The following is a 12444-nucleotide window of genomic DNA, read 5'->3' as shown; positions in this document are numbered from 1 at the left end:
TCTTTAGTTAAGCTTAGAAACAGACCAAATTGTTATTCCCCAAACTTCAGGCCAATTTTCCATCAACACGCCAGCTCGTTGAGGGAAATGCTCTTAATTCATAAGAGGAAGTCGAGAGAAGGATAAATTCCCTTCAGGCTGTTTGAAGTAATGTAAATGTATTTATTTTTGGAGGGGGTTGGGGCTGGTAAAAACAATCTCCCCTCTATGTGTGCAGTGTTTCCTGTGTCAGTTGGTGCCACACAACCCCAATTACAATTTCCATCCCAATACGTGACAGTTGACACGATGTTCTTTCACTGTCGACACAGCCGTCGGTGGCCAATAGGGTTTAGTATCTTGCCCAAGGACACTTAGAGGTCGTCCACTACCTTCTGTTCAGTGGACGACCCACTCTACCTCATGGGCCTCAGCTGACACAGTGTTACAGTGCACCACCTCTTCTGTGTCTGCTTCAGCTTCCTTCAGCTCCTCTGCAGTCACATGGTTTTGCAGATAATGCAGCAGGGAAATGTTCAGTCTTACAGATCTTGTCTTGGATTCAATAGTTCAATCTCTTGTTGACATTTCTTACAGTGACATTTTCAAACTAAAAGTGCTGTAATGTATTTTCATAAGCCTCCTCTGCTTTGTGGGCATCAATTAGCTCCATTTTCAGATTCTCAGTCAGTTGCTAAGAGAAGCCCACAGTTGTTAAGTGTTACAGGTTTGTAGAGTCAGAGAATTTATTTATCATCTGAGTAACTGTCATCAGCTGATAATTCCTAATGACAATTCTCCACCATGCCTTATGAGTCCTAATGAGTCAATTAAGGCTTCACAAGTAAATTAAGTGTTTAACAAGTAGAAGGGTACATGTGCCTTTGCACGTGTCATAGTTGAAAAGATCCTTAACATTTGGAAAGAATAATATTTAAAGTCTGCAGGGTCTGCATTTCTGTTCTTTAACTTCCAAATGAAACTAAAATAATATAAAAAATATATCTAATAATGTCATTTATAAATATGTAACTCGCCCCAGGATGCCCCCAAACATTTGCATACAGTTTTTCATATTTTCAGTGCAGAGTTGGGAGAAAAACAAAACCTGAATGGTAATAATTATGAATATTGTTGACACTGACCTGGTCACCTGATAGCACATCTCCTTATTCGGATCAAAAGCTGCAGCACCACTGTTTACAGCGTGTGGCAGACTCAAATCTCCAATCCATGGAGGAATCACTCACAACTCCACATAATCATCTGATTCTAACTTTTTTTATCATCATAGAAATATTATTGTATGGCCCAATAAAATCTCTCATTATATTTCCATTACTCCCTTTTTCCTGGACCAGTAACAATTACACACCATTTAAATAGAGGCCGTTTCATGCTTTATTATTAAATTAATCTAGGTACACTGGTAAAATAAGTTAGTTTTACATTTTGAGAGTAACTAAACTTAGGTACATACAGTCTGTATGAGAAATATAAATCTCAGCATTAAACAGTATAAGATATCACCTATTTTAAACATGTTTTAATTTAGCCCCACCCACCTCGCTTTAAAATTTGAGTTCAGCTATTTCTGTGACACATAACCACACACAACACGTTTAACCACATACGTGCATGCAGCCTATTGGACAGATGGTTTAGCACATTTAATTACTCACACCTTCTGTGAATCTCTGCCTTCAACCTCTATATTACACTGACAGAGCTCTACTTTACCTGATGTCCTCTCACTTTGTCTCACTGAACAGATTTAGTTCTAAGTGTTTACTTCAAGGTCTTACTGAAGCTTGTGTGTTGTTCCTCAGCCGTGAGTCACTTTGAATAAACAGTGCATAAATGTCCATAAATAGTTCATGCTCTACACATGCTTGCGTTGTATTTAAACGTGTATCCTATTGTCTACTGTACAAGATGTGTAAATGAATGTATGTGCGTGCACAGAATTCAAAACACAGAGAAGTTGTGCTCCTGCACTAACACACACACATCAAACCACCAACCAAAGCTGATGGACTGATCACGCTTCACACCCACAAACACACATTTACACACTGGAGAAGCAACAATGCACAAAGTAAAACACAAGGAATGTTTAAGGTGCACATGTGCAAACCCAATGCACACACACATACAGAGACACACACACATAGTGAGGGACATAAAGACCAGGAACAGCGTGTTGGCATCCAACCAGAAGCAGCCGTCCTTAAATGCCATTTGATGCCAGCACCGCCATCTGTTGCAGTCTTAAGATAGCTCTTCCCACAAGACGCAGAGGAGACCACACTTTCCTGAGATTCATGGTGTGTTTTTCACATATGGCCACAACCCATTCAATGTAAGAGCAGTTTGGGTAAGTTACAACTTCGGCTCAATAACTGCTCGGCCTCATGTCCTTCCTGACACTGCTCCCTGTCACTTCACATCAGACACAAAGCCAAACGAAAGAGAAAAACTCTTCTGATTCAAGCTGGAGAAAGACATGTTTTCTCAGATACAACTGCTAATACTCTACTTGAACTGTGAGCTCAAAATAATACCCATGAATTATTGTAGTTTGAAATCTACATGTTTCTGAAATTATGCCTAGACTCATGATGAAGACTTCCCTCTTCATTAGATGAATAGATTACTAAATAACAGTGAAATAAAAAAAAAGATCTGGACAACAGAAGAGGAAGAGAAGGATTTGGGATGTGACAAGAGTGTGTGTGTGTGTGTGTGTGTGTGTGTGTGTGTGTGTGTGTGTGTGTGTGTGTGTGTGTGTGTGCTTACAGCGAATTAGGGGGGTTGGGTGAGGAGTGTTGTGTGTGACAGGTGAAACATGGGCAAGGCTTTGGCACTAGTTTGATACCCCCACCCACACACACACACACACACACACACACACACACACTGAATCCTTTCCTCTAGCCCTCCTCCCCACTTCCTCAGCCCTTTTCCCTCTGATCTCCCCGCAGAGGACCTGAGGGGGTTAATTAACAGGCTTAGATAATACCACACTAATGAAAACAAGACCACTGTTTCTCCCCTCTCTTCCTGTTTGTCTCGTTCTCTTTTTCTCCCCGTCTTTATTCCTCTATCTATGTACTGTATCTCTTTCCCTCCCTTCTTTCACTCTTTAAGGCTTTTAAACATGGCAACCCACCCAGTGTCTGGAAACTTAATAAAGACAAAAAGGACAAACGACTTTAATAAAGCAAAGTACAAATGCAAAACACAGATTGTACAATGTGTAGCACGAGTACGTGGGGAAAAATAATCCGAAATGAGAGGAAATGAGAAGGTCATTAGTTGATAAAAACATCAGTATTGGATTATTCTGTGTTGTTGCCATCTGTGGTTGGAGTTATATTGTAGTTATGACCCATAAAATATGGTTATGGTATTTTTAACACTCGGTTGGGTTATTGGCAAACAAACCTATTGGTTACTAATCGGGAAGGATCATGGGTAATATAAAGACAAGCCTTCATTGCAGGTTTGTGATGGGGAACAAACTCCGGTCTCCAGTATCAGGGTCAAAACTGCTTATGACCATTCACCACCCTTACTTTCCACATGAATACCTATAGGGCACACCAGCTCCTGCATATGGCCACTGGCAAGTAACTCTTTAGGCATAAATCATCCCATATCAATATGATATATGGATAGTTAGTGTTAGCAGGTCAGGTTTCAAGCTCCTGATTGATTGAAATATTGCAAGAAAAAGAAGTGGAAGCAGCTCACAGGATAGCTTGTAGGACCTTCATTAATAAAACCAGAATGATATTAAACTTGCAAAATGAACATAGTGAAAAGGTTCATTTACTTTCTCCATTCAAACAGAAAACACATAGGTGGTGACAACATATGTGTCATAAGAACTCTCTAGTTCGCTCCCTAAATTGCAATGTGAAACCAAAAGTAACCCGATCAAATGTATCAGGTAGATGAAACAAGAAAGAACAAACTTCATTTGAAAGAATGCTGGTGAACGTGGTGCTGCATGTAAGCTGCTTTGGTTACTGCCACAGACCAGAGGACATGGATTAATGAAGGCAGGTTTGGCCCTTCACGGTGGCTGGACATGTGGATTGTTAAATGCCTCTGTGTGTGTGTGTGTGTGTGTGTGTGTGTGTGTGTTTGTGTGTGTGTGTGTGTGTGTAAAAAAAAAGACAGAAAGAAAGCGAGACACAGAGTCTCTTTAATTTTTAATCCATAACAAAGTATTGCCTGTGTGTTTCTAAGTTGCTCTGCAGAAGTCAATTTCAATCTCAACACTAACTCAAGTTTATACATCCCATCTAAACTTCTTTCAAGCCGTTGAATTCAAATCACAGCCTCTCTCTCTCTCTTCTTTATGTGAACATCTCCCCAGAGATACCACCGAGCTTGATATGTATTTATTTAGTCCATGGAGGCAAACAGTATGGAGGGGAAACAAACAAACAAACAAAAAGAGAAAAAGTTGAATTGTTTGGGGGCATTACTCACTCTCCCTAAGTGTAAAATGGGATGAGATATTCTGCCTCTCGGACTTAACGTAATGTAAGAGAGTGTGAAATTAAACTGCACCCAAATAAAAGCAGCCCTTCATTGTGTGCCGCCGACTAGCTTATCTGGAAATTCAGACAACTGGAACATCCAAAGCCTCCAAACTTGTAGCAATCTCCTTTGTCTGGCTCCGAAGCAAACAATGTAATATCAGAAAGCCGGAGAGGCTCCAAAGCCTGTGTCAGATTGCCAAACACAAAGTAGCTGCTTCCATGCATCCTGCGTTGCCTCGCTGCATCCTCGCGGCACACCTCTGTGTGTGTGTGTTTGTGTGTCTGTCTTTATACGCCATAAGTAGCCTGTGTACTCTCTCCTGCTAACCCCGTGTGGATGCCAGTGAGTGCTTCAAATGGAATGTTTCCTCTTTAATTCCTGGCCTCTTACCTATTTATATTCCCTGCACCTACCCCCGTGCCTCTTTTAAACCCCCCCATGTTAATTTGATTTAGAGCTTCTCAAATTGAATAAAAGATAAAGAAAAGAAAAAAAAGACGGGACCTGCAAATGTACTGTTATTAATAACCTAAAGTACTAGATGGGGCTCACACACTCCCTTCATTCTGCCGTCCCACTTCCTCCCTCCCTCCCTCCCTCCCTCCTTCTCCATTTTGCCCTCTCTGCCTGTCTGTGAGTGAGTGAACTAAGTGAAGTGGGTTATGATGGCGGTGTAATCGGCATCCCTCAAACAAACGGCTGGTGCTATTAAGGGCCATTGTGTTTGCTGCGGTGATGATCAGATTCAATCTAGGGAGAACATTTTGTGCTGGAGCTGTGGCAAGGTGGGGAGATAGAGAAAAATACCGTGGCTCCTTCTGCACTGCTATTGTGTTCAGGGGACGAGATGTATGCACGCTTTTCATAAGATGCATATCGACTCGGGGAGCTGCAAAAGTTTAGTTCAGATGAATTTGCGAGAGCTGACTGGCTGCACAAAGTGAGGCCAGTTATTAAGTGTTGGGTAATGTTTTCAGGATGTGTTTGTATCAATAAGGAGCTGGAGCAGTGCGGCTGGGCTGGTGCAGATGAGAGAATCGCTCTTCCTCTTCTCTGTGTCCTCAGATTTACCCTCTTCCCCCGGTCTCTGTCTCTCAGTCATGTTGTTAACACACAAGAGCCAGTGGAAGCCTGATGGCCTGAAGTGCTGGAGGTTCAAGTTAGGGTTAGAAGGGTTAGAGGTTTGAATACGTCAGCCAGTGGCTTTTTATATGCAATTGGCCTTTAGAGGTAAGTGTGAATGAGTGGTGTACTCCAGTCAGATGACTATTATGATAGTGTAGAATTAATACATTTGATACTGAATTAATTAACTTGGTCACTGCCCACAAGGAAGCGGGGCGCTCACCACAGCAGAGATTTGGAGGTACCCCCCCCCCTCCCCCCCCCGATGGCAACACAGACTCAGAGCCTACAGCTGAAGATGTGGAGTTTTTGAAATGCTTTATTAGCAGCAGCAGCACAGACAGCAGTGGTGGCCTGTGACACAAGGCTTTCAGGTGAGCAGGGTGCCAGCAGGTGGTGGGCACGTCAAAACACAACAAGTGACTTACAGAACTACAGGGAAACTTTGTCATCAGTCTTTGAAGTCATCATGGCAGAAAACATCATTTCATCCGTTAAAAAGAGTAATTTACCAGGACTGTGCATTGTGTGTGTGTGTGCAGCTGTTTCTTTTGTTTACATTGAAATCTCTTGAGGTCCTCATTCACTGAATAAAAAAGTATTTAATTTTTTCCTGTAAAATAAAACAGGGTTGATTTCCATGTGAATTTAATAAGATGTGTCATGAAGAGTTTTACTGACACATGGTTGTGCTGCTTTAAAAAAAGTCCATAAACTCTGCTCTCAGCCCTTTAAAGACGAAAGGTCCTGTGTGAAGTCTTCACCGCTCATATGGAGCAACGTTTCAGTGAGTGAGTCCCGTTGTGTCGTCAACTTGTGGACAACAACACGGTGCAAAACAAGCAATAACGTGCCAACAAAATACAGAGAGCCTGTTAACAATGGATGTAAATGATCTGTGTCAAACTTTAAAAAAGTGTAAAAGTCTTGTTTAATGCATTCAACACATTTGTTAGGCCTCAAGGATACACAACAGGTGACAAACTCTAATAAGTGAATAAGAAAACCCCACAGCGGGTTTTTAAAACAGTCTCTGTAGCGTTAATATTATTTTTACAAGGCAAGTAACATCTGGCTGTTGACCCAAACCCTAACTGATCTGTGCAGTAAATTACATTGTTGGTATTGGTTAGATTCCAGTGCTGGTAACTCCAAGCGGCTCTTAATCCTCTTAATGTTCTCATGTTGTGAACCTGTAACCAAAGAGGTACCAGCCCCCCACTCTATTGACCCAGGCCCTAGTGTGTGTTCATCTGCTTACACGCTACATAGAGAGAAACCTCTGATTGAAAAAAATATTTTATTCCTCTGGGGTACAACTCAAGCAAATTATGCCATAGTGACACAGATAAAGATTTACCACTTTGGATTGAAATGGTTAAAATATTTTCTTTCTCTGTTTCTGTCTCCAGGCCAGAGAACATTCAAGTGCAGTTACTGCCCCTACAGTGCCTCCCAGAAGGGCAACCTGAAGACCCACGTGCTGTGTGTGCACCGCATGCCTTTCGACAACACCCAGTACCCCGACCGACGCTTCAAACGCTCCCGCACAGAGTCGGACATCCCAGATAAGAGCCCTGATCATGTCGTTGGTGGTGTTTCGTCTAATCAGCCAATGACAGAGGCAGACGGAAGACATGGGAGTAACTTTGGGCCATTTGCCGGAGAGGCCTCATCTTGTGACCACGAGTGAAACCACCAGGGGCTGAGTTGGGTGATGACATCAGGAGGGAGGTTTGAGTCTGTGTTGGACAATGCATTTATCTCATGTTAGCATCATAGCCACACACTGCCCAATGCACCTTGACCATGACAATACAAAGAGATTAACTAATGTCTGTGGGACAGCAGTGAGTTACACTTTCTACATTGTAAACACATACAAAATCTACACAGGTTATTATATGTCTGTGAACAGAACAGGCTGTTTTCTCCTGCCTCTTGAGCCCCTCCTCTGATTGGCTGACTGCACTTTGAGAGACACACGACCAGGCCTATCACCGGTCTCATTGACTCTCTCTGGCTGTAAACACAGCTTAAAGTCCCGTTGTTATGTTTGCAGCTATAGAAGGTGGTGGGTTCAGAGGCTGGACTGGTGCCGGCTGGGTGGGGCTGAGAGACGAGTGCAAACCCATATGACCCATACGGGGGAGGAAGTACGAAACGAGACGTTTCAATAACATATTTCTTAGAATGGACTGAGTGAAAAAGTCTGCGTAGTGACTGTTTTCATACTTTGAGGGTCCCTACTGACCCTCTTCAAGTAATTACGTATAGTAAAAGCCCAGAAAATGTATTTTACACAATATGGGCCCTTTAACGGAATCTTTTCAGACAAATCATAGAGGAAGGACACCATGAAGCAAGTGTGAAGTCTCATTGGAGACTTTTCTCTGAAAATAATGTTAGTATCAGAAAAATGATCCATGTGAACGATTTAGCAGAACAGTGACAGTATGGATGATGGCCAGCCTAGAACATAACACCAGCGGCTGCCATTTCCCCAGTGCGAGTGATGAGCACTTTATGAGTGTTTGTGTTGCAGGGTCAGTGTGTGTGTGTGTGTGTGTGTGTGTGTGTGTGTGTGTGTGTGTGTGTGTGTGTGTGTGTGTGTGTGTGTGGGTGGAGGGGGGGAGGCAATGGTGCCAGCCTGACTGGGGCTGCCATCGCAGAGGAAATCAATTCAACAACACACACAAACACACACACACACAGTGGTAACCCAACACTGGACGGTACGCCAGGAGGTCAAGTTGAGTCCTACCAGCTGGCCGGAGCCCCTTCGAGTCACTTCCCTCCTCTTCTCCATCCTTCCTTTCACTCTCACTCTTTCTAATATGAGCCTCCAGTAGAATGGCCTGGGAAGTACAACACAAATCAATCAGCGGCATATTTCAAGCGTCCATTAGCCAACGTTAAGGCTCGTTCTGCTCTGGTTTTGGCAATGTCAATGTCTGGACGTCACCTTACAGGCTCCACATGGGAGAAGGACGGGGAGTTTGAGCTGATTGTGCTTTAGCTTGAGCCCCTTCATGATGACAGATGAGCGTTTTGCACATCAAAGGAGCTGGACTGTGCTGCGGGGGATTTTTCTACATGTGCTTTAGAAGGAAAGAGCGGATATAAGCAGCTGCATCTGCACAGTAGATAGGTGTGTGGCGTCTTAGCTAACAGATCTCACATGAAGAGTTTGACAGAGACATTGTGGCATCAAGGCAGAAAAAAAAACAGGATTCATCTCCGGCTCTTGAAAAGCTGCAACACATGTTTGGACATGATGTAAAATTTGATAATCATTCACTTTACCCTGATTTATGTCTCTCTTATACTACCTATCTATATTACAAAAGTTGTGTGTTTATTTTCAAAGGAAGCATTCTTTTTTGAGTGTGTATAGAAGTGTTTTACTTTAATCATATGGGTTTTCTTCCTGAGGGCGGAAAAGTAACATAAAACATTGCAAAAAAAGAATGTTTGATCTCGTAAAATCACGCGTGACTGTTTTAAGGGCAGAAAAGTATCAATGTTGATTGTACAACTGTTAGCTACTGGGCAGGGAGAATGAGAAAGTATAGGGCTCTGTGTTGTGTTGGTGGCAGTGGGTCGGGGGGGCTGGGTGTTGTTAATGTTTTTCTGATAAAGAGAAATGATCCGTACTTTAAGAAAGTCAATATCTTCCCACACAAACACACACATGCAGCAGAGGGGAGGGCTAAACGCTTAAAGCCCATTGGGGCCTTAGTGGCACAGCTCTGCCAGAGGGAGTGCAACACAATGTACACTCACACACAAACACACACATCAACAACAACAACAGGGTCAGAAATACAATCCTCCTGCATTCAAGGAGGGGAAAGTGGGAAAGAAAGTGAGCAGAAGTGTAGGTTGGAAAAGGGGGAGAGAAGAAGAAAAAGAGAAAAAGTATGTGCACAAGGTTGATAGAATGTGTTCAGTATTTTGTTGGACTGCTGTAATTATGGTTTTAATTGTGTCACTACAACTTAAACAGTTTTGACCTGACAGAAAACAACAGTATTTGCAGTCATTTTGTTTTTTTGTTTTTTAGTAGCTAACAGGAGAATAGTTCTCACTGCCTTAACTGAGTGTGTAGGGTCTTTTCCCAAATCACCCTGAGAAATCCAGATAACCTGATGTAGTATAAGCTATAGATTTCAATGCACTACTTTATTCTTGTTGGCTGTGGCTTGCTTTTTCTGGACATATGTACGTGTGTGTGTGTGTATGTGTAGTGAACATTTACGTATATTAGCAAAAAACTAAACCTGGGGAAGAAAAGTTTTCAGAAAAAATACACATTCCATTTTGTTTGGCACCAGTATCCTGGCTTTTCCAGCTTAGTAAAGCATGTGAATCTGTATGTTTTCATCATCTCCTTCAGATGAGGCAATACATATATTTTAGTTTCAACACTGGAGAACGCCATTTGTTGTCTTTCCTCTGCGACTTGTACTCTTTGTCCATCCCTCAGAACGTATTGCCATTTCCCCCCCTGCTGTAATCCCAAAATAATCCATTCCATTGTCCCCATTCTGTTTGATCCCCGTCAAGCTTCCTATTGAAGTAGGACATTCCGTTTTCTCAATTATAATCACTGGTGCTCAAAAAAAGGGAAAACAGTAACCATGCCCATTGACTGTAGCCTGCAGTGGATTCTGTAGTATGCAACGTGTGTCCAAATATTGTCCACATTCCTAAATGAAGAAGATGTCTATAGCCTATGGAAGGAAAAGTTAGGAGAGGGGTTTTGTTGCATACGTGCTCATTTTAACAGTATATAGCTTTGTATTTAAAAGAACAATATCCTTGGTGATTATTTATTACTGCATATCTGTTTAACAGAAGACGAAATCTTTCATTAAAGAGGTGTGTCAAACATTTGACTGTTTTCTCTTTTTGCATTCTACACGTTCTGATGTACTTTGAAGCCAGTTTGAAGATTTATCCAGTCTTTAGATTTTTTCCTGCAATAAAACCACTTCCTCTGGGAAACACTTTCTAAATGTCTGGATCCCTTCACAGCATCCAGCTCAACTACTCCACTGAGGAAGAGGAGCCATTATGGCTGTGAGGTGACTGCTGTGACTAATTCTGTCTTAATGTGTAACTATGATATTTTCTATGATAAAGTAAAAAATAAGAATTCAGAATGATCTTTGCTTTTAAATACTTGGTCTTGTACTGCGTCCACACCAAAAGTGATGGAAATGTTCTTGTTGCGTGATTAGTGCACTTCTTGCTGCAGGATAGTTTAGGTTTATTCCTGTTACGCTTGATTCGCGTGAGAAACAGGAATAAACACAATCACCTGTTTTCCTCTGGACAAGAGGAGAGGCGGACCACTGACTGAAGTGACTACAGTTGCTGCTGTGTACCTGTTGTGGAAACACTGGGGGAAGCCTGTAGAAGAGAGGAGATTGGAAGTCCTGGCTGAAGTTACTACACCTGACGCATTGTAAAGAAGCCACAAGACCACAAGTCCACCCGAGAGAGCACAAACCTTTGGGAATTTCACCAGCTATTCAAGGAGCTGGTTCAGGATAAATGTGGTTTCAAGCCCAACCTGGGCCTGACCAGTGGCCTCAAGTTGTTGTTGTTCAACCTCTAGCCCAGGTCGGTGCCAGGATCTGATCTCAGTCCAGTGAGTTTCACTATCAACGTTGATGGGCTTTCAAGACATCGCGTCATGCTACTTTTTTGCGCAAGTAATAGTGTTTAAACTCCAGTGACAGACGTAAACCTGTCACCACAGGTGGAGAAAGGGAATGTCATTCGTTTTTCATGTGCTTGGTCATCCAGCGAAGGATCACCAAAGTTATTGGAACCTCAAACAAAGGAAAACCATGAGTTTGTTAATAGGGTTGTTGTCTCCTCATATTTTTGTATCTTCTGGAAGCTTGAGTGAGCTTTAAGTCATGTAATTTCTGTATGTCAGCATTTATGTGCTTCCTTTGGCTTTTTCCCCCTTTCCCAAATAAAAAACCAACAGTTTTGCAATGTTTAAGGTATTACTTTTCCAAATTTATAGCATTTGCATTAATATACAATTATTAATCATGCAAATAGGTGAAAATGCAGAGACAAAACAGCTGAATGGAGACTCATTTCATGAACAGTCGTTTGTTCTGATATCAAATGAGGAACTGAATCTTTCTAACTGAGAAACCTAAAATCAAAAACCATGAATGACATTTAACAAACTAAAAGCTCAGTTAACTCACATTTAAGACAGCAGGGGAACTTGTGTTTTTAAGTTGAGCAAACTTAAAAAACGATTTCCAGAATACTCTGTAACTGTTGCAATATATTAACAAAATGCATGAAATATATCCACAGCCACCATGAAATCAATGTGTCATGTTGTGCATTTGTCAAACACTTAAAAATGTGTTTTTCTTTTTCCCATCAGTTTGGTCATCTTTTCAAGTGTCAGTGCATCTTTGTTTGCTTTACCAGAAGCAATTCAGCACACACAGGAATGTTGAAAGCGAGATTTAAAATATAAAAATTAAATTCTGTGGTGTATTTTTGCTGTGTAAAGATTTCAATTTGAAATGGATATGCATGCATTTCAAAAGGGGTGAATGTTCATATGAAATGCCTTGCAAAGTGTAAGGTGTGAGGGGCAATGTAAATGCAAAGCGAGATAAACTGTGGAAAAAATAAAAACCTATGAAAGGACAAAAACAGGGAAAAAGCCAAAGCAGCAGCTGGATTTGAAATGTTGTTCCCAGGATGAGCACTTTTTACTGTTAATAGAGAAAT

Source organism: Hippoglossus hippoglossus, chromosome 3 (genome assembly GCF_009819705.1).
Source record: "Hippoglossus hippoglossus isolate fHipHip1 chromosome 3, fHipHip1.pri, whole genome shotgun sequence".
Lineage (NCBI taxonomy): Eukaryota > Metazoa > Chordata > Actinopteri > Pleuronectiformes > Pleuronectidae > Hippoglossus > Hippoglossus hippoglossus.
Note: the sequence above shows the minus strand (reverse complement) of the source record.